The sequence below is a fragment of the Pleurodeles waltl genome, chromosome 4_2 (genome assembly GCF_031143425.1).
Source record: "Pleurodeles waltl isolate 20211129_DDA chromosome 4_2, aPleWal1.hap1.20221129, whole genome shotgun sequence".
Taxonomy (NCBI): domain Eukaryota; kingdom Metazoa; phylum Chordata; class Amphibia; order Caudata; family Salamandridae; genus Pleurodeles; species Pleurodeles waltl.
In genome coordinates this window covers 142,635,581-142,659,186 of record NC_090443.1, presented here as the reverse complement: position 1 = coordinate 142,659,186, position 23,606 = coordinate 142,635,581, and the positions used below count along the sequence as shown (strand labels likewise).

The 23,606-nt window shown below is 42.1% G+C and overlaps 1 protein-coding gene and 1 long non-coding RNA gene across 6 annotated transcripts in view; one reads left to right on the top strand and one right to left on the bottom strand.

Moving 5' to 3' along the window:
• LOC138292401 (uncharacterized) overlaps positions 1-1,238 on the bottom strand; it is a 70,194-nt gene extending 68,956 nt beyond the window's left edge. Inside the window, exon 1 of the long non-coding RNA XR_011202671.1 lies at positions 1,187-1,238. This is a non-coding gene — a long non-coding RNA (uncharacterized lncRNA). The remainder of the gene's footprint in view (positions 1-1,186) is intronic.
• Positions 1-23,606, top strand: part of LOC138292399 (cyclic AMP-dependent transcription factor ATF-7-like) — a 679,599-nt gene that overhangs the window by 442,422 nt on the left and 213,571 nt on the right. The gene's annotated exons all lie outside the window — the stretch shown is intronic.

Sequence of the window (23,606 nt, the reverse complement as noted above, 5' to 3'; positions counted from 1 at the left end):
CGCATATCCGCTTCTAGGTAGTCCAGGGCAGTTGAACGAGTGGAAGGAGTTGGAGCGTCGTCCGCTGAGGGGCGCCAAGGCATGGAAAGACGTGCATCCCCATCAGAGTCACCTTGAGAATTGTCATCCCCAAGTAGTAAGGGGGTTGAAGGAGGCAAAACCAGTGGATCCGGTGTTGGTGTCTGCGGTTGCGCTTGTAGGAAAGCTTTACTTAGACACTCAAAAGTGTCTATCAACTCCCTGGTCAGCAGGGCGCTTAAGGCGCTTGAAGGGGAACCCTCTTTTGCTGCGCCTCAGCCAGCATCTCAATTTTTCTTTCATGGGATGCCAAGGATAGAGCCTGCTATATGGAGGCGTTTACTGCCTCGCAAAAATCACCATCAAAAGGAAGGAAGGACACAGCCTCCTTTTCCATATAGTCAACTTCTGCTTGCAGCATGGCAGAGAAGTATGGCACTAGGCAGTCTAGCTTAATATAGAGAGTCAAAGGCTCAGGACAAAAATGGGACCACACCGTATAACATATTCAAAGGGTAAACAGCCTGTGCCGGTTCCAGCGGTGCCCGAAGGACTTGACAGAACAGCAGAAAAGATTGAATTGCCTGAACAAGACTTCCAAGCAGCCTTTGCAAAAAGCTTAAAGCTCAAATGTACACACTGCCTGAAACAAAGGGCATATACCCCACTGATACAAATAAGCCTTTACAATCCTGTAATCAGGCCTGACCCAGCCCGCAGACACGTCTGCCCACCAATATTTACAAGCACAGGGTCAATTTTGCATACCCGACCCTTCGGGCATGGTGGTCACCGCTAGGAGGAAAACCAGAGTGTTTCTATGAGTGCGCTCGATTCTAGACCCCAGAACAGAGCATAGAAGCTTCCAGGCTGGGAGGGAACACCTACAACAGGCCAAGGCACAGCAATGTGAGGCAGCGTCCCTGTGACCACAGAAATGGTCTGTGTTGTTTGCGAAGGCCGAGGAGATGCTTCATTGACACTGAGCGGCCTCTAGAGGCCAGAAGGTGAAACCACGCACCTGTGGCACCGGAAAAGATTACAAGCTGTGTGAGGAGTGCTACGACGCGCGCCTGCAGTCGTCTGAAAAGAAAGCAACGTTAGTATTCACAAACATTAAACAATCACATTTGACCTTGAAAAACACCTATAAAGCCCCCAAAATTACCGAACACTGCAGTAAATGAGGAGAGAATGAAAAACACAAGTCATGGCTACTGTGCAGCGAAGAAAGGGAGCATGAAAAGAGATGATGGACTATATGACATGGCTGTCTTCTGATTGGTTGTGTTTTCTTTCCCTATGGTTTCCAGGGAAAGGTAGTTGTTTCTTAAAGGCTGCTGTATAAATAAAGTGAAGAAATATGAGCATAATCCTTGCCTCCGGTCCTGACCGAATTGGTTTTACTTCTGCCTGCTTTTATCTTTAAGGGTTGTTACAAATTGTAATTTGTTAATTATGTTCTAACTAAACAGATATTATCACATTAACTTTACTGTTATTGCTAAGAAGTTTATTATTATTCAGAAGTATAAATTTTCATAAAATTACTGACATACACAGTATATGTTATAGCTAAATGTAAGCAGTTTGGTCCCTGTATGGCCTATTTACTTTGATTATGAATTATTATTTACCTGGTACATCCTTGATTGAAAAGTGCAATTTAATGACTCTGTTAGTAAGAGTTTGTTGTATTTATTCGTTCCACAAATAAATTGCAGATATTGTAGAAATGTACCCCATTTAATTGAAATTAACTAGAATTAGGTAGAATTTAATGTTTAAATGTAGGCACTCCCACTTTAACAAGTCTTCTTTGCCAGTCAGATGTAAGATATTTATCTTGGTCCGCATTTTTTCAATAAATTAGTTTTCAAATGGTCCACTGAAATTGAAAATTCACACAGTAAGGAGTGACGTGAGTATCAGAATGAGATAGGATAAAAAAGATTATAGACGTGGAAGAATACTCTTAATTTCGATCTTGATAGTTTACATTTGCATCAAGGATGAAGGCCTTGTATTTACATCAGATACTATGGTTGTGTAATGCAACTATGAAATGTTTTTATTTTCCAGTAGAAGCAAATACATTTTTATATGAAGTACCATTTCTGATGGTCTCATTCTTTAATTCCAGAGTTATTTTCCTAATCTTTGGCCAGATGGATTCAAGTATTTAGGTGGAGCCAACTGGGAGTCTGCAGGGTATAACTTTGCAATGGTTATTGAGACATGGGCCATCTTAGAACGTGACCCCTCTGGATGTTCAGATTGTTTAGACTGCTGTGGGCATATCCTCTTTGGTGTAAGTTGGGACTCCCTTACACAAGACTTCCACAAAGTTTATATCACTGGATTCTTCAAGTGGTAGATGTACTCCTTTCAATGTTTTTTTACTACTACAAGGGTATATTGTCCAAGGCAGAGACCTACCTGCTTAATTCGGAGCTCTTAACTATATACCTTGTTTTTTTCCCATTTCTAACAGCATATAAGGAATACAGTGCAGGACGTCTCATCATGAGGCGGGTTCTCTTAATCTTGCATCAGTTCTCATTCAGTTGAGCTCTAGCAGAAGAGCATACTATTGAAACCAATATTTTTATTGCAGAAACCTGAGGAATTAAAAAACCGTACATGATTGTCTTGGAGACATTCAATCTTTCAGATATCACCACATGTACTCTCTCTTTTTAAGGTAGGGTTAACTCCTGCAGGCTGTCTATTAATGTATGTATCACCCTTCTCTTTCTGTAACTTCAAATTGAGCAAATCTTCAAGGGCAACAAGACCTAATGGTCTCAATTGCCCGAAGTGCGGTATGCCCAGTGTGGAAATTAGTAACTCCACGACTGAATGTGGATCCTTCAACCAAATTTTCATTGCTCCATAGTTGTCAACCAAGTCTGGAGAATTCTTAACCCACTGCCGACCTGATGGGAAATTTTGGCATAGGACTTAAAGTGATCAGAGTTTAATTGAGTGCACCAATGTTCTTTTAAAGCCTTATAAACCCGCAAATGGAGATAGTTTGTAATTCTAAGAGATCTATAATGTGTGCATCTTATAGCAAATGTATGACCCTGATGGATTCTTCTACCTGCAGATTCCTCACCTCTGAGAGCCCTCCGTGCGCCATACTGTGGCTGGAAACATTGCAAGAGCTTTTATCCACTGGCAAGTGGTGCCACAAAGGCTTTCCCACAACAGAAACCATTGAAGACGTGATGCCACTATGTCAAACAAGTCCCACCCCACACAGCGCAGACGTCTCTTACTTTTTCCACACCCTTAAACACAGATCTGGATAAGTGCTTATGGGAATGTTTTTTTGTGGGAAAAAAAAGTTATTTTTGTAGCCTTAATCAAGGAGAAATGTCTCTGCAAAAGTTGTAGGGCTTTTGTTGTGCCCTTCAACCATGCATGACACCTACTGGGCCCCTAGGGCATTAGAAAGCAGATCGCTAAACATTTCATTGGGCATGCTCAAGATGAGCACCATGATAAGCAGCGTTACTCTAGGTCTCATACCAGGTCAATCTTCGGCTCACATTTGAGGGGTAAAATCTTGAACCAAATTCTTTTCATGGATGAAGAGAGCTTTCAAAATGGCGCATAAGAGGCACAGGAAGCATTCTTCAGCTCCCCAATGTCATATTCCACTCCAGTGGTAGGTCTTCTCTTGGACAACCTTGTTCCTTGAAACACTGGAATGAATACCTTCTAATGTTCACCCTTAAAGAATGGCTCTCAATGTTAGTTAAGAAAGCGAATTGTATCCATTTTGGATGGCCCTTTTGTTGTGAGTCACAAGACTAGGCCGAGTATAGCTTTCTGGACAGTGGGAGTATATTGCCTGCATACCTGAGGCTGCAAGGTGGAGACCCAGACAATGAAGATAGGGGGATGTAGACAACACTATCTTTAACATTGTCAGTGTGGTACTGATAAGTTATTCCTTACGTCTGCTATTTAGTAGATACTAAACCGTGGAACTATAGATTCTGTTTTTAAAGGTGAGGAAGGCCAGTCTTGCCTTTTATTTGTTCGTAATTGCTGCTTCAGAAAGGTTCATGACAGCCAGGGACACAGATCTTGCACTTCAATGTGCTCATTTTATGGGCACGCCTGCCTGGAGCCAGCCTACGTGCTAACTGTTGTGAGAAGTATCACTACACTGAGGGAAGGGAGCCTGAGAAGAACACTCAAAAGGAAACAAACCAAATGGGTTCTGTATCATAACACAGAAATGTAGAATATTTCCCAAGGGTGCAGAAAAGACTATATTTGTAAACAGAACACTCGATTCCCCCAGCTAACTAGATAAAAACATTGCTGACCATGAAATGTGGGCGGCCATGCTAATATCCCATATAGAGTTGCGTTAGAATCTGATGAAACGTGAAAACGAGGAACATCAACAAGAAGCCTCACAGACAGGAAACTGCTGCTTGAATATCGTGCATGCACTTTTGCTTCATATACAGTCCCTAATCAAAGTTTGCAAAACAGTGCAGGTGATCTGTAGTGTGCCTTATTCATACTTTAAAAGTCTACACTACCTCTGTCCTGGTATCAGACTGATAGTCTGGGGAGAACACAATCGTGCAAAAAAACAGGTCCACTCACCATTCATTGCCCCAACAAGCACTTTCCTCCTCCAGGTGTCCAATGCAACCAATTCTGTCCAACTAATTGGACACCCTTATCCACCTCATTAGGAGCAAGATCACAGACTGAAGTTCATGGTACAGGCAGGCGACCAAAGTCCAAGAACAGTGCAGTGTATTCCCACCAGCCCCTCTTCAATTGTGCTTCTAGTAAGGTAGAGAGCGCAAAGACGAAGGTGTGGAAAACTCTTCACGGGAAGCGGGCCAGTCCAGTCCCAGTGTAGTGAACCCATCTTAGTTTTTATTGGGACTCAGGAGATTAGCTTAGTGACTTTTAACCCACTTAGGGTGCTCTGTTTTAGTCCATTTATTTTATTATTTCTTTTAAGATGTCTGCCGTTGTTTATAGCTATAGAAATGTTTTAATTTGCCTTATCAGTGCCACTCTGTGATGGCATCACTTTCAGTGTCATAATAAAGTGATGTACGTAGGTATTCAGATCATGTCCCTTTCACACTTACGTGTGACAGGAACATAGTGTACTTGTTGGGGATTGTTTACATAATTGCTGCCACAAGTCTGCCTCCTCATCAATTGTTTGGGAACATACCTTCGCCAGGTGTCCTACATGATCTGTATAAATACATGTCACACAGACAAGGTTATCAGAGAGATTCCTTACAGATGCCATCTACACTGCGCGTCACCTTGCTCCTGAAATCAGCCTTTGTGTCACCACAGAGTCTGTTTCTTTTATTGTTTGTTATCCTAATCATCGCAGCTCATGCGTTTTACCGTAGATTGCAGTGCTTTCAATAAATGTATTGAAAACTTTCCTGCATCTCCTTCATTGCCTGTGTGTGACTGAGACTGATAGCTAACAAGACAAAAGGGCAACTTCCGTTGCACCTCAACTCCCCTTAGATGTTGCAGTCTAGAATCCATGATTGAGGCTGCCAGAAATCACCTTTTACTGTTTAGGTTTTTGGTGAGGTACTGCTTGTGAGCCAGGAGAGTTGGGCCAACAGTTGCGACTTGTTGTAGGAGTGACTTAGTCGTCTACAAACAAAAGTGCTGTCATCCCTAAACCAGCAGTCACGTCTAGGAGCGAGAGTCCAACTACAACATGGCGCCACCAACTATGGTGTTTTGGACTAATTTACGGATACCCAAGTATCACCATCTCACACACAGCAGGTACCCTAAGTACCATTATACATAGACGTCTGTGGTCTTAGGGACAATCTTCCTCAGCTGAATAGGGAGTGCTTAACAAGGCTTTAGGTTGTTCAAGCTGGAACTCCTAAAAGGACTTCTCCCCATTTTGTGTTCCATCTCTGCATTCATTATTCAACATGGCTAACGCCATAGACATTTCAGAGAATGACAGACACTCATAAACACAACATCTAGAAGTCCATGGATTTACAGATGAGGGTGGGGAAGTCACATTTATCTTGGAATTCATGCAGTTTACCAAAGAGAAACATTCTGTTCCTGGGTCACTATTCCTGAAAAAGGTGACCGAACACATACATTACACACATATAAAGTGACCAACGTACCGCAGCAGTACCAAGCTTACCGGTAGAGATACCCTTTTCCTAACAAAAACATCAAAATTGGTTCAGTGGTGCCCTACCGCATGTAATACAACCTGTGAGATTAGGTCCCTTAAGTAATGACAGACCAACTTGGCCCATGTTTGCCACATACATCCCCACATCCTGGCCTACAGGCTATGCAAATGGCTTATGTACGCACACTTCACAATGAGCAGGTACAACTTTACAGACGATCAGTATAAATCGCTATGCAGACCTTAAACACCGCCCCCGCACGGGCTGCACCAGATGATCACCAATTGGCCGTTACTGGGATTAACCCACAAACAGTACATTCTATCATGGGCAAAGCGCCCACGGAATGTGAGAAGATTCCGTTCTGGGTAGCACAAAAAAGTAACCAGCTGGAAGCAGTGTTTCCCTTATGGGACCCCAACATAAGCATAGAATTCCCCCATTGTGCTTGCCATTTGTGATAGCTCCCTCAGTGGATGACTGCCCCACATGGGGTACGGTATTTCACTGCAATTAACACTACCAAACATGGTACCCTGACACTTACAAACTTACCGGAAGTGTTAAAACAAATTCAAAATGAGCACTGGGTTGCTCCATCCCTAGATTTGGGGTGAAACGTATGCATAACTTTGACACAGTCTCCTCAGTATTACTCAGTAACATTAAAGGACTCTGGGAGTTTCCACAGTTGAAACAGGAGCGCCAACTACCAAAAATTATTTCCAACACCTACACTAGTATAGGATGAGGATAGTTTGGGAGTCAAGCTGAAGAAGCCTGAAACTCAGAGTACCATCCGTAAGGACAGTACTAAACAAGCACTAGTAGGTTCTTCAAAACGCTGGGATAAACAAAAACAAAATAAAGATAGATTAAGTCAGACAGCAGACACTCCGCAACTGGGGAACACCGAAAGGAAATATAATCTCAGAAATAGAGAAACTTTAATGGCTCGTGAAAGATATATTGATTCGCGTTCTTTTCAGGACACACGAGATAGATGTAGTGAGAGAGTGGGCCGGTCAGAGCAACGTCCAGACTACGTGAAACAGAAGAAAGAATTACGGTGCTCTTCAGACAGGAAAAAAATCCACACAACAAAAGCCACAATTTAAAAAGAAAAAGGTGGCAGCAATTTCAATTAAACATGCCAGCAAACTTGAGAACATTCCTGAAGAACAAGATGTGGGCAGTGACCCTGATGGACAACGCTGCAGAAGTAAGGATATGTCACCAGAGTCTGAAAGATCATTTGGATGCAACAGCAACTAATGACTTTCTTGCAGTTGAGACTGTGGACAGGCGTGTTCTCCCACCTGACAGGGTTTATGATTTAAATATCCAAACTGAGGGAGGCATAGAGCTCACTATTAGTGTAATTTTTTGGGATGACCTTAATTGTGATATCCTTTTGGCAGAAAGAGACTGGCCACCCAAACATGTCTGTAAGCTCCCACATGGGCAAGATGTAATTTTGCTTTCTTTCTCTGATCTTGTTCCGGAAGCACCTGCAATATACTGCAACAATGTAGGGTGGGATAAGGGCTCCCCCCTACCATGTAATACCAATTAGGTCTCCTCTACAGCCTCAACCTCAATATTATGTTAAACACAAGGCTAAATCTCCAGTGAGGGAGATCCTCTCTAGCCTCAAGTACAAGGGAGTAATAGAGACTGTCTTTGCAGTGAATAACCTCTTTTTCCCTGTTGCAAAACCAGACCATTCATATAGAATAGTCTTAGATTACAGACATTTAAACAGCTATACACACACACAGGCAATACAAAACGCACACAGCACCTCACTAATTAACAACATAGTGCATAAAAAAATACAAAACAACATTGGACATTTCTAACGTTTTTTCAGCCAACATTGAGCTCATGAAAGTTGGGACCCGAGTGCTTTCTCATTTGGCTCACAAAAACGATTCTGTTGTTTGCCCCAGGGCTATAAGACCAGCCCAGGGTTGTTTTCTGTCAGTGTAACATCAGTATTGCATGATATTGATCCAGAGGCATTGTCCTATGTGGATGACCTCTATCTCACAGATGACGATCTTACCATTCATCTTGCCAGGATCGATCGGATTGTTTTAAGATTCGCAGCCTTAGTTACAAGTTCACTGTCAAGAAACCTAAAAAAAGACTTTCACAGTGTATTGTTCCTGGGATATGAGCTATCCTAAATGAGAGCCTGGCCCGCACTTTTTAGAAAAATGTGCTCAACTCCAAACACTATTAAGAAACTGCAGTCATTACTTGGTTTCTTTAACGTTGGCAGAACTTACATTACAGATTATGCACAATGCATCAAACCACTGTATGATTTAATTTGCTCATATTTCTCAGGCAGACTCTGGACAGTTGAACACATACGCATCCTTAGAAGATATCAGCAAGACATGCTAGAAGTAAAACACTTACACATATGAAACAACAAAACAAATTTGGTCACCAGAATAATTGACGGTGCCATTACCCATAGCATACAAATCACATTTATACTCCATCGCAGAACAACGCTTTGCACCCACAGAAAAAAAGCTGTACAGATGGCTGTCATCAAGGAGAGGCCACTGGTCCAAGGGAAATGCATTGTTGTAGTTACCCCAGTGCCAGCCTTAGAGGCTGTCACCAAAGCAAGCGTTCCTAACGCTTAAGAATTACATCCACATTGGGTTCATTAGGCAACCTCCCTTACTGCCACTGATGTTGATTGCAACTTAGATCCAAGATCTCAAACGGAAGAATTTCTTCAGTATGAACAGGAATACCCTGCACCTCTAAACATCTTGCCACTTGACAAATATCAAGCTGTCATTTACACTGATGGTTTAGCACAACTAGATATAGGTACCAAACATCAATGCTCAGCTGCTTGCGCAGCCGATAGCGGACTGATGAAGGATGGTGTATTCCACCCGCAGAATACCTACACGCAGACCCTAGGGGTCTGCACAGCTCAGTTGGCTGAGCTTAAACTTCATATCCTGGCACTGGAACATATGGATCCAGAACAGCTCAGATTGAGTGTATGTGATTCGTATTATTGGGTCCAGTTCTACAATGTTTATGTGAATCATTGCCTGTTGAACGAGTTCAGAGACTCAAAGGGAAACACCATTAAACAGAACTCTGTGAGGGAGGGTGGCTGATCCTAAGGAAAAGCTACCAGCTGCTCATGTAGTCATACATTGGGCCATCGACGTGTAGGAGTACACGTTATAGGAAACACCTTGGCTGATGAAGCAACCAAATCCGAAGTAGCTATGGCTTCTGTTGCTGCAGTGACTTGTTCTCACACGAGATTGGATAATGAAGCTGAAGAAAAGTCTCTTCCAGAAGCATACCCTACAAAATATTTCTACCACATCAGTGTACAGAATGTTGCGTTTGCAACAATTCCTGGGGTTGGAGATTGAGTGATCCCCCAACCAGGACCAGTGATTAGATCTCATTAAAGCAGCACATGAGGGCGCCACATCTGCTTATGCTGGTGTCACAGCCGCAATATCACTTTCACAGAAACGCTTCTGGTGGCTGGGTCTATACAATCAGACCAGGCAATAGGTCCTTTGCTGCAATATTTGCCAGCAAAATAAAGGGCTCCAAAATCAAACCCCCACCGCAGACATCCCTCTTAGTGTCCAGTAGGCCACTACAGTGTGTGTACCTGGACCATTGTGGTCACTTACAACCTGGTGGTGCATACAAATACATCTTAGTCCCTGTTGATTCTTGTTCTAGATTCCTGTGGGTATGGCCTCAGTGGTTGGGTGACGCTCACACTGTTAAAAAAGACTTGCTGGTCTTTATTGGTACGTATGCGGTTGCAGCATTCCACTCGGACCAGGGCCCTGCTTTTGCCTCTCGGGCATTCAGAGACTCCATGAGGGCGATGAGTGTTGGGCTCCATTACTCTTCTCCGTATTATCCTCAGGGTAATTCTGTTTTGGAGAGGAGAAGTTGTTACCTGAAGGAGACCTTAACAGCTAGAATATTAGGTTCATGCCGCAGTTGGCTTCATCACCTATATGGGTTCCAGAGTGCACTGAATAATCTTCCAAGATGGTCCTTGGGAGGACGCATTGGTCCTCTTTGGGAGACCTATGTATGTCCCAGATCTAGATGGCCCTGGTATGGTGGCAGCAGACGCACCTTTTGTCATAAATGAACATCTCACTGTCTTACAGGAGCTTCAGCAATTTTGTGATAATTCATCTGCCACTGCTGACACCTTAGGAATAAGGGATTTGCCAACAACTTCTACAGGCTGGATTCATAAAGTTGAGGATCTGGTTTGTGAGATGATTGCTGTGAAGAAGGAATTTGGCCCATCTTACAGAGCACCGGTTCCAGTTCTGGGAATACAAGGCACCAGAATTGTCATTCTACCACTGCTGCCAGATTCCAAAGGGAACAGATTTGTCTCCATCGACATCATATTGCATCATGGTGCCGATCCTGCTCAGTAGTCCCAGAGGTCCCTTAGGTAGTCGCTGGTCCCCTCTCACTACCCAACAGGATATACCTCTTCAAAGAAGAAACAGCAGTTCTGAATATACCACCATGTACAACAGAGGTACAAATGCCTCCTCGATCATGGGGAGGGTGGAGAATGAGATAATCCCTGCTACCACTTCACCAACAAGAACTGACCAAGATGTGGGTGTTTTCTACTCCAATTCAACACAACCGTACAGCACTGTCTACTATGAACCTCCACGCTAAGTGGATTCATCCACCAGTAATGCACTGGCTCCAGAGACTGCTTCTGGTTATTTTATCGACCTTAATGACTTTCCTTCAACTTCATCTGCAACTGAAACTGTTTCGCAGACATGTAAGCTGTACATATGGCTTAAAAATAAGTATTTGGTTTATCCATGGTATTACCTGTGGCTATTTCTGCCATTGCTTGCCTTTCTGTTATGCATTGGTTTTGTGACTGTTTTCTTTCTCTTGATAAATGATCATTATGTTCCTGAACGCTCTCCTGTCGTGCCAGTGGATGAAGTTCTAACAAGATATCTCTTCTCACATAAGGTCCGAAGAGACTTATCCCTTGTGAACATTTTGGCAGTACCAATACCAGATGGGGGTGTTTGCGATAAAGTTCCCTTTGCTATTTACATGCCTACTGAGTTTATCCAAATTCCATATGTATTCAAATTATTAATGACTGATGTAATTACACGTTATTGTTTCTGTTAACTGGGATGTTAACAGTTGATTCTGTGCTTGCTGAGCTGCAGGATTACATTGTATTTGACAGTGATGATGTATACATGAACACAGTGAATTATTGGGAAATGTTCTGCTATAATCATTGGGGAACTTACTATCTGCACCTAGACATAGATCAGTATTTAATTACACACAGTGGGAACACTGTTCAACTCCATATGTGGGGCGCCCCAAAACATATATAGACAAATTTGCATACTTTTCTGGGCAATGCACTACAAATACAGAGTCATATTATTTCAAATTACCACCTTCTAAAATGAGGAAGATTTTGCTAACATACACCAAATTACTCTAGGTTCCTTTCTTTCCCGTCATGCTGTTGAAGGTAATGAATACCTGAAGAGCACCACTGATGTGAAAAGTGTATTGGGAACACAAAATTGTCAAATTAGGGGTAGGGAATTTTTGTTTAGAGCATGCCTTATTCCTGCCCAAATGACATGACAGTTCAACCAACATCCTGCCTAGGGTTAGCAAAAATAAAGGAAATAAATGTGTCCAGTATCCCCACACCAACCAAATTTACCGATTGACAAAAACTTGTAAATGTCACAGAGGAAGAACTGGATGCTTGGGTTCAGGATGGTACCTATAATTCTACACTTTCAAGTCCAGGCGGGTGGTTATTGTGGCCAAGATACACAAATGGGTGCCAGGCGCATTTTGAAAATTCCTCGGGGTTTCATGATAAGCCAGCCAGACCCTCACAATGTCTCGGGTCAACACTCTGGTATAGTTACCACATACAGTGTGGGTAAACTGTGCCAACAATGGTTAAGCACAAACACCTCACTACCAGTCAGAGAATATCTTAGTTTCCTATCAGAGGAAGTAGACTTGCAAGATTTCCTGCTAGGTCCAAGAAATCAACACTCTAAAGGATTTCTTTATTACATATACAATGAAATATGGAAGCTTTCTCAAATTGAAGCAGCTGCACGTTTAGGGCAGATAGATAAGGAAACTATGGAAAAGGCTTTTGCTGTTGTCGATACTGGCATGAATATTCTCTCCACCAGAATATATACACTTAATAACATAGGGTCTTGTGCAATAGATATCATTCAGAATGCCCTCTCCCTCTTACATGATGGACAGAGTCAGCTGCGCGCCATCATGCAGTTGGATTGGATGTTACAGATTCTGAAAAATAGCTGCCTCCCATGGAAATACATTAACAGTAGGGACTTGTTTTCTGCTTTTAATTTGTCCAGGGAGCCAGTGATAACTGCTAAAGAGGAAGCGAGTTACACCATGTTCAAAACTGAGAAGTTAGAAAAGCTGCCGTTCACTGTAGCAGAAAGTCCTACAACAATATGGCTCATACATGGCGTTATAAATCTGCCAATTTCCATCTTATGTTTCACAAAATGTTTGAAACATTTTGCTGTGGGCGGGTGCGGGCAGCTAGGAGATAGCTACATTAAAGAAGAGTAGGAGTTGCCTTTCGAGTTCAAATGTCTGAACAGCAAAACAGAGGTCTTTCTGAGCGGAAGCAAATGTGAGACTACTGTTAGTCATTCAGTGATCTGCAAACAGGTGTCTCTTCACGGTTTCCACAACGCGGGATCGTAAACTTGGCATGCTTTTTTAAGGGGACTCCCATCCCTTTGATTCATCCAGCATTTTATGTACTTTCGAAAGGAAGATATGTGGTCCTGAACAATCAGAACTGCTGCGAAATGAGACCAGGAATTGCCTACACAATTTTCCGTTTCTCAAATTGCAACTTGTTGCGGACATATTCTATTCCCCCCCCCTCCTTCATACACACAAGAGATATAAGAGTAGCAAAAATGTGGCCTCACTTTGATACTACTAATGTAAATTATGACAAGCTGAGCAGGCCAAAGGCGCTGCAGTTCCAAAAGCAAGTGGTGTTGACATTGGCCTGAGAGACGTATGCTGTCCAGATAGTTAGATCATCAGCTCAGATCCAATCCCTATTAAATATCAACTTCCCAAAGCACTTTGGAGAGCTGGTCTTCAGAATATTTAACACCTTGAGCACTACGGGGATTGTACATTTCTTTAAGGCTGTTGGGTCTGGGTTTGTTTCCATCATCCAGACTTTGTTTGGCTTCTTTCCCTGCTCCTGATCATGATCACCTATGCACTTTCCATTTTAGCTGGCGACGGGGATACCAGAAGTGTGGAAATGGGACAAAATGGGTCCTCCCTGGCACATACAACAGCTGATGAAAATGTCCTTAATACATGTGTTTTTATATGGAATACGGGCATACATGTTCGGTTCCCGTTTCAAGCACCAGGACCTGAAATTAGTTCCTGTTATAACTGTCCCCTTATTATTCACACTAGCATTGTTAAATAAAAATGAAAATAAGTAATGGCCTTTTGTCCCAAGGAACACCTTTTACCGTAATAGGTACAACTATGTTGGCAAAATGTTGAAATGTAGAAAGAGTCTTAATCAAACTTTCTCAAATTTGTTGTAATCCAGTGAGTGTAAAGCAAAGAATAAAGTCACTGTACCAACCTCAGCACAATTTTAACGCTAGGTCATTACATAAATGACAGAACCCCTACTGTCATTAACGTATTTAGAGGAAAGAGATTTGCAAAGTCTCATCACGGTCTTATGTCCTTTATGAGAAGCAGCCTGATGAGACATGCCAACTAGTACGGAGGAGGATTTGCATCCTTTTAACTAACACACTTATCAGCATAAAATCGAGGTTCCATTATCAGTCTGATCTAAGAAAGCAGTCGTGGTGGTGTTGTGACCGGTACATAGTTTTAATGTCTCAGGAAATTGGAAATGATTGATATTAGTTTTATTAAAATTAAAGAATTGTATTACATTTTTACATCTTTTTTCCTTATATGACTTGGCCTGCTTCTGGCCTTTAATTTAGTTTTTAACCTACCACCCTGCATAATCGCTAGGTATCCCCTTTCGATTATTGTAATGTGTGTAAGAAGCTGTCAGCGAGGACCCAGATACTACTAAAATGCCAGACACTAATGAAGAGAGCACATTTTAACCCAAGGTGGTCTTTCAATTCCACCTTAACCATACTTTGACTTTTGACTTTTTTCAATTGGTGTGATACTCCCCTGTAGCAAGGATGTTTCACAAGGTTGGCATCAGTAGAGCTTTTCAGTTTTTTAAATGCTAGAGTTTCTTTGCTGCATTGTAGGTATTTGTGCTATGGTGTTGTAAAGGTTATGGCAAAGGAATTTGTTTCTGTTTATTGATGCACTGCATTGCTAGGTTGTTATGTTACAAGGGACCCTATTCCCAGGGTGTTTTCGCTCCCTCCACCAGATTCATAGCAGTTGCCACTGCTTTCGTCAAGCATCATTCTTTGCTGAAGATTGTCTTGCTACGTGAGCTTTTGTGCTTGCATTTTCTAATAATTACTGTGTGGGTTCCTGGAGCATTACTGAAACTGGCTTTGCAACAAAAATTGTATTTATATAGTGCTTTTTACCCTTGATGAGCTGTTGAAGCACTTAGTGATGGGTAGCACGATACTCCACAACCCACGGTTGTAAAGATATGAATAGGTAATAAATCAGTAACATGTGATTCCTTTTCCCTTGTTGGATTAACTGTGGTAAATTTAAGTTTGTTCCCTTGCTAGCTCACACATTTAGTGTAATGTTATGAATAGGGATAGATTAATTGAGGTGAATGAATAAAGGGTAGATGTGATATGATATTGGGAGTGGTGGACGTATGTGCCTGTTAGTTGGATGAAATAGATAGGAGGAGGGAACATTTTGGAAGAAAGTTTTAGAGTCCACAGTAGTCAGAACGCTTTGGGATAAGTCAAAGTGGAGGGACAGGCAGAGGTGGAATGGGAACTAAAAAACTAATTTTTATATACATTTATACAGACAAACCCACACATAAATATTTGTATATCTATATCCCCTACTGGCAGTCACGAGAAGGTAGTTATAGTTAGGACCTAGTTTCCATAGAAAAAGCGATTTTTGACTTGGCATCGTCTGATGAATCATCATGACATTTTCCAAAAAGAAGTGTCTGGTTGGGTCTTGTGCATGGAAGGTTTTGGGTTGATCCGTCAAGCGGGGGTTGAGAAAAGTGGGGAGAGGGCAAAAAAGTGTGTTTCCCGTGTTAATTCCCATAGGGATTTTAGACGCGACTGCAGCACAAACTGTTGGATGGAATTACATCAGTTTTGGCAGAAAGGTAGTTATTGGTCTAGAAAGCACTCTTTTTCTTTTTTGGTGTAAATACACTCAGTAGTTTTTGAGAGTTTAAAGAAAATCCAAATTTTTATATCTAGAAGCGCGAATAATTCACAAATAGTCCTGATCTTGTACACAGATTTGATTGGCTGCCAATACTTCAACCAGGAAGCGTTGGCTGAGTCCCAAAATGGCTGCCAAGTCCTCCCCCAAACAAACGCAAAATAAAAGAAAAAAGGGCAGGGTATAAATACCCCAACCCCCTAACCTTGGACTTGGGGTTCCCCTGGAACCCCACCAGGGCAACAAAAGCATTTGTTTATAATTCAGTGCGAAATTCATGACTATTCATGAATATCAGCATGAATTCAATTTTTTTTTAAAAGTGCGGTCTCCCAGGCTTGCTTTAATTGTAGTCCCCGGGTCGGCCAGGTCCTGGTGGCATGCGTTTTTATTTTAAAAAATTGAGGGGGGCTCACAGGCCCCCCTCCAAGGGCTTAATAATGCCTCGGGGATCACCACCTCCTGGAGGCTAATGCCAATATTGAGGGGGGGAGCAGGTGGCCTCCCCCTCCCTGGCCATATTTGGCCCTGGGGACCACCACCTTCCTGGATTCGACCTGTGCAGAACAAAGGAGGGGGGCTTTGGAGTCCCCCTCTTGGAGACATATATGGCCCTGGGGACCACCGTCCCCCAGGGCCGGCTCCTGCTATCTCCAAAGGTGTTCACCCTTGGGAGATAGCTGTTTGCTTTTGCTTGTCAAGAGCTGTGACAGCTCCCGCCAGGTAAAAGTAAACACTCTGCTTCCAGCATGCAGGAGCTATCAAAATGCTTCCACTTGCTGTAGAATATCATTAGAATAGTCTGAATGACCTCTCCGAAGTTTTGCATGGATTAAATCTTGACCATTCACAATTGTGACATATAGTCCACAACAACAGTAGTTTTTTAATTGAAATTCTTCAGGTTAAAGTGTTTTTTTTTTCGAGCTCTTGTACGAGTTTGTGCTTTATTGGTTTGGTTGCAGCATCTCCATCAAATGATGCGATTGTTGGAAGAACATCATGCGACAGAATGTCCTTGATAAATTCACCCCTTTCTTTTGCTACATCCATCTCTCTATGTGCGTGCGAAAGTTTTTTTTTTTTTTTTTTTTGTAACCTGTTTTGTAGTGGCTGGTTGGACGAAACTCTTACTATGCCAACTAAAGTGTGGAAGTTTAACTTTAGTGATTGTCAGATAGCTTTTTCTCTTTCTGTACAAATCTCTCCTGCTTCAGTTCTGCATATAGTTTAGATCCATGTTCCAGGCATCTAATAGATGTGTCTTTATATCGTTATCCACATATTGTTTGGTCATGAAGTTGCTTAGTCGCACAGGTTCAGTGGTTTGCTTGTTGTTGCATGAAATGAAGAAGGTGGTCAACATGTTTACTAAAACGTTCCCCTCTCTCGCACAGGTTTGTGGGGTGGAACAGTTTCACAATGATCCATTAATTTTGAATTCATAATCTCTCTGAAAACATTGCATATAGTAAGGACTTCATGGTAAATTAGCTGCTACGGAGCAACATAATCACTTTTACCTGTCTGACCAACAATTCCCCTGGAGCTTTTCTCTGATCTCTGGATCGTCTGTTACAGTTTCATATCTGGAGCCACAGCATTAAACCTTCCATCTCTGTCTTTCACCACAAAATGTCTTTAGTTTAATTGTCTGTAGAGGCATGGTTTTTCCACCTCTGGCCTCTTCACTCTTTTAAAAAATACCAGGACCCATATCTCAGGTAGTTAATGCAATTGAACCTGTATATACAATAATCAGTAACTCCACAGTCTTCACATGCAGCTCGATGAGCATGTACCAAGTTTTTCACTAGAGATATTGTGTAAAACATTTCCCTGTACTTGCAAAGTTCTGATTTTTCTTCAGATTCTTTGACAAACTCTACAAACTTAGTTTGCTGATTTTGAGCTGAGCTTATTGAACATTGCCTGGCTTTGCATTGTCTTTTGGATGAAGTGCACCATGTGCCTTGTTCACTCCTGAGATAAAATATGCAAAACCTAATTTGTCATTCTTGTTCCAGAAAGCATTCCAACGCAATGTATCTATAGCCTCAGATACGATGAGCATACCTTGTAACAAACAAATATGAGTTCTGCTCAATACTGACTGGACAGTTTTTCTTCCAAAGATTTCAGCCTTAATAAGTACATTGTCTATGCCACATCCACGGAGATAACTTCCTGTGCACCACAACACAACTTTTGTCATGTGGACATCACCCATCATTGGATAAAGATAATCAGATTCTACTGGTTTCTCATATAAATGTCATCTGCAATATGGAAAACACCTTCATCGCAGAAAATTGGTAGAATAGGCTGATCTTCAAGCTGAGCACGCACATTTTGGAAATTTGTTGAAGCTGTGTATACTGTTGTATACTTTCTGACTGGAGATGGTGTTACTTGTAAAAACCCAACCTTCTTCAGTGGGATGGTGTTCTGGGAGATCAGATATTAATTCCAGCCCACGGAGGAACTGACTTTTCTTCATCCTTCACTCCGCACCAAATAAGCAATATGACTAATTCAGTCAAATCAGCTTTGTGAACCGCAGCATAAGGGTGAAGAAATCCTTTCTGATAGACTGGTACTTGTTAATGGCTTGTAGTGATTTTGCTCCCATTAGCAAGGCAGTTGGGTTATAAATTTGCAGCTTTGTTTATTTATGCCTACAGCTGACACTTAGGGCCTGATTACAACTTTGGAGGAGGTGTTAATCCGTCCCAAATGTGACGGATATACCACCAGCCGTATTACGAGTTCCATAGGTTATAATGGACTCGTAATACGGCTGGTGGTATATCCGTCACTTTACCGTCACTTTTGGGACGGATTAACACCTCCTCCAAAGTTGTAATCAGGCCATAATGTTTTATAACATCTCCTTCATTGGTTCAATCTTGAAAAGCACCACAGCAGTATTGTGTGCTGGAAATTACTGACAAAGAAGAGCTGTCTTCAAGATCAAAATTGTCACAGGCAGCAATTGTAAATCCCTTCCTGGTAAAGTGACTTGGAAGTGGTGTGCTGTCGGATCTACAAGATTTTACAGCATGAGCTGCTAACAGGTTCCTACTCAATACTATGTCATTATATCCTGTTGATACCCCAGTCCCAATCATTTAAGTTATCAACTCTCTACTTTTGCACTTGTCATAGATTGCATTGGCAGTCATCATGTGTAACAGAGATTCCTTTTTGCCGTGATGTATTAATAAAACATGACTTGGAAAAGATAGTACATTTGCACAGCATAAGCCTATCCGTTCATCGGATTGTCTTCCACTTATTAGCTTATATCTTCAAAGCTGTCATCAATGTTGTCAGCTTCTGTTCCGAACTCAAGTACTTTGGTTTCTAACAGTTTTGCTAATATTAAACAATGATGTAAAAAATAAATGTTAATACAACATCAGACGTTCTTGTTGACTCCCATGATTTGCGTAGCTCTGAGACGGCACAAAATCTATCAATAAATCCAAAATCTAAATCTTTACTGACATTTCTTTAAATGGTTCCTGTTGATTTTACAGCATTCTGTGATCTTATTTTGGCAGCGAGAAATTCAGGAGTCAAATCAGCTGAGAACACCATTAGTGGCTCATTCTTTTTGTTCCTTTTACATTCTCACCAGACAAATCTTTATTTCATTAATATGTTCAATACAGTTTCATCAATGTTGACCATTATTTCTCTGTTCTCACTGAGTGTGAACCCATAGCCAGCACTCAAGAGTGGCTATAAAAGTTCATTTGCTTTTTTCAAAGAGTGCAAACTCAACTGAAGGCTGGTTACGCTGCTGCTGGGAGCTCATTGTACATTCAGCGCCTCCGTACGCCTCATCCTGGACATCCCCAGCCACTTCACAGCCCACCTGAGAGACCTGCACTGGCTCTGCATCAACAAGAGAATCACGTTCAAACTCCTTACTCACGCTCACAAGGCACTGCACTACACCGGACCAGAATACCCCAACAGACAGCTCTCCTTCTACACCCGACCCAACAGCTTCGCTCCACTGAACTTGCCTCCACCACCATCCCACACATCTACAGAATGTCCACCGGCGGCAGATCGTTATCCCTCCTCGCCGCCAAGACGTGGAACACTCTTCCCACCCACCTGCAACAGACACAGGACCTACTTACCTTCAGGAGACACCTCAAGCCTTGACTGTTCGAGCAGTACATACTGTGTGCCTTCCAGAAGCTCATACTTCTTTTTCAGTCAAATAGTCCGAACTTTTATGCACTTGCTGGGCAATATTGGTTTCCTGTATTGTCATAGTACCTCATGCCTGGCTCTACATGGACCCGCTCCCATAGTGTCTCTCGGCTCATTGGCCACAACTGGAGGGTCACTGGGAAGATCTGGTATTGGTAAGCGCAAGGTCCCATCACTCTCTGCAATGGTGAAACAGCAACACTCTGCTGCTGAGCAGGTCCTTCCTCAAACCCCTTCCACAAGACACCATCACGGGCGCCTCTCAAGTCGTCAGGGGGCGCACTTTGACCAAGTGACCATACAGGCACTGTGGGCCCCTCATCACCAGGGCACAGTATCAATTACGAAGATGTCCGTGGCCATATATCTTGCCCTCAGCACCTTATTTCCTCTCAACCAGGACAAGGTAGTATTAAATCAAAACAGACAACATGACAGCCATGTACTACCTATAGAAACAGGGCAGTACCCACTGTCCCGGTCATTACTGGCAGAGGTGACGTATCATTAGGTAATCCACAGAGCACCCCACAGTCCAGGGACAGTGCACTACGAATGAACTAGCCAGGTCATTGCCTGTGCTTTTCCACCTCTTACACTCCTTTCATTGTCCCGAACATGCATCAGAATTCCAAGACCCTCATTCTCACACCCCCCACCCAGGTGAGAGAGCCCTGTTACTCCACACGCCTGAAACATCTCAATCTGCAATTAGGCATCTGTGGTCCTAGAGTGTATCTACTGGTATCCATCACAAGAATGCATGGGCATCCTACAGGAGTTGTGCTGTGCAGCAGAGTGGCAGACATTTTCCATTATTGCATGCATCCTTAAACACCTGGATTCCCTGAAACCTGGTGGCCAGGATATCATCCGTTACTTACTTCAGTTGCAAATGTCACACTGGCCTACAATTTCATAAGGCTCCATTTAACAGCCATAGCCCGTGACATGCAGTATCGCAAACATTCCTCCCTTCTCTGCCTACTAGTAGCTGAATCCTTCATGAAGTGCCTCGAGTGGGGCATACCCCTAGATTTAACCTGCACTGGTCTGAGCCATACAGTAGTTCTCACTAGGCTTATTGGACCCCTTTTCAGCTTTTGCACTCTTGCGCTCAACAGTACCTTTCCTGGAAGCTACCTTTTCTTGTAGCTAGGGTATCTCTCAAGTATATTAGTGAGCTGCATGCTCTCACACTCCAAGAGCCCTTCATTCAGATTCATAAGTATAAAAACAAACCCAGAGTTCCCTTTCAGAATGGTTTCCCCTTTGATCTAAATCAAAGCATGGAGCTCCCAGTCTTTACCTCAGCCAGACTGTTAGCAGAAAGAGCCCTCCACACACTATATGTCAAACTGACCCTCATGGACTATGTTTCAGGGCCAATCCCTTTTGCAAAGCTGACCAATTGATCATAGTCTTTGCCAAATCTCACAAGGGAAGCCATTATCCATATCTATCATCGACAAGTGAATAGTTAAATGTATCCAAGTGTACTATCATAAAGCTAAAAGACCTCTACCTGTTACCCCAATTATGTTACTGTGCAGACACTATAGCCAGACAACAGGCATTGGTTGGCCAAACAGTCCCCAGGGCGCTATTTCAGGCACCTTCATCATCCACATACTAACCACTGCTTGTAGGGAGTACTGCTTTACAGTCCATGCAGAGCTTGTGAATGTACAGCAATACTTGCTACGAATGGAAAATGTTACTTGTAAGCATCAGTTTGTAGCCTCTAATGTTTAAATTACAGATCTCATAATTTACTAAATACAAACCTCTTCACATGCACATCATACTTTCTCTATTCAACATTTCATACTACTCTCACCCGTTGTTAGTAAAACAATTGAACATAGAGCCGGTGCCTAAGTGCAATATCAGCTAAGGTAGGAGTCACAGAGCATCTTATGACTCAAAAAAACTTTCTCTGAAGAAACAAAGCTTGCAAATGTCAGAGCTCAACTCAAGGGCACGTGAATCTGCAGCACTGCAGGCTACGAACATATAACTACACGTTAAGTAACATGTTTTTTGCATGGTCATACGTACACATGTATGTTGTGCTTACATTTACAAAGACCTTTTTAGATCTAAATACATTGTTAAACCTTTACAGGTTCCTTTCCTATAATTATAGTTACATACAGGCTCGCTGACTAAAACTAAATTGCACATGCATACAGACATACCCACACAAGATGGGTTGTCACAAGGACACTGGCAGCACCAACTTTCACACCTGCAGAAACAATGTGTACACATTTTTCCTGTACACATGATCATCTCACACATCTAATAGCACTGGTGACCTTCACACATGCCGCAGCTTGCTTAGGGCAGAAAGGAAAAGAGTCTGGCAGGTGGGGGTGAGGTAGAGGGAGGTAGTAATATGTTTTTAAACGGCACTTAAGGCCTACGTTTTGCTGTTTTGAAAAACTGTAAATGGTAATATTACTCTTTGTACTGTCATTAAATGGATGGGGGCGGGAGGGGGCGGGAAGAGGGTCGTAGTTGCCCTTTTCAGGATTCAGACTTTAGTGGTGAGCATTTTGGCTTACTGACCTTTCATGCTAGTAGCTTCTTTGAAACGCTGTGTTCAGCGGGAAGTCTAGCTGTTTCATTAAGTGAATTGTGCTACTACTGCTGAGATCCTAATTCAATTAAAAGTAGGTTGCTTGTGCAATTGCTGTCCTTGTTTTAACTATTTCCCTTTAAGGCAGGGCCCAGAGATTTCGTTTACCTGGTTTAAATTAGGCCTGGATGAAATCTAAATTATGCTGCGTAATTTGTGCAATTTAGCCTCATGCTTCTTATATGAATTTTTTGGAAATTACGTCATTTCACTACTTTGTGTAATTGAGTGCGAATCTTAGTAAAAACAATTTACATCGAAATGCACAGTTCGCTTTAAAAATAAAATGTGCAGGCTTATATGCAACAAAACACGATGTGCTCTGTATTTTTGTTTTTATGTTGTATTTTCTCCTCCAAATGCATGCTGTTAAAAATTATCATGCGGAAGCATTTCTCGCTAAAATAATGCACAAAATGCTGAGTTTGCATTTTGTGTAATTTTGCTGAAATTTTACATGCGTGTGCGAAAGCTAATTGTGCAAAGTTCGCACAGTCCTAGTCAAAAATTCTTTTTTTTTTTTTTATATAAGAGGGAACTTGGGCCCCGTGTTAGCAGGTGTGTAAAACAATCCATAGAGTTTGAATTGGAGCTTCGAGGCCACTGAGAATAAACATGTCATAGCTTTCTGCCTGCTATTCAAGACAGGAATCCTCAATATGTGACAGGCATTCAGATTGGACTGGAACGTAATATATAATACAGGGAAAAAGGAATACAACTAGGAGGTGGAAATTCATGTATAAATTGTTTAAACAGAAACGCACTATACTGTTGTTGTACTGTTGCAGAATCAAATTGCTGTAGAGGCATGAATAGACGAGAGACTGAGGAGCAGAAATGGTATAGAGGAAAAATCTAACCCTAGATCTTCCAGCGTTTTACCATAGTATGGACTACTAGGACAGAAAATGAGCCTTTCTAGATACAGGTCCTTAGGTCTACTCGATGGTGCATATTGCAAATATTAGACTGTTCATACAGTAATTGACAAGGGTATTTCATTAGGA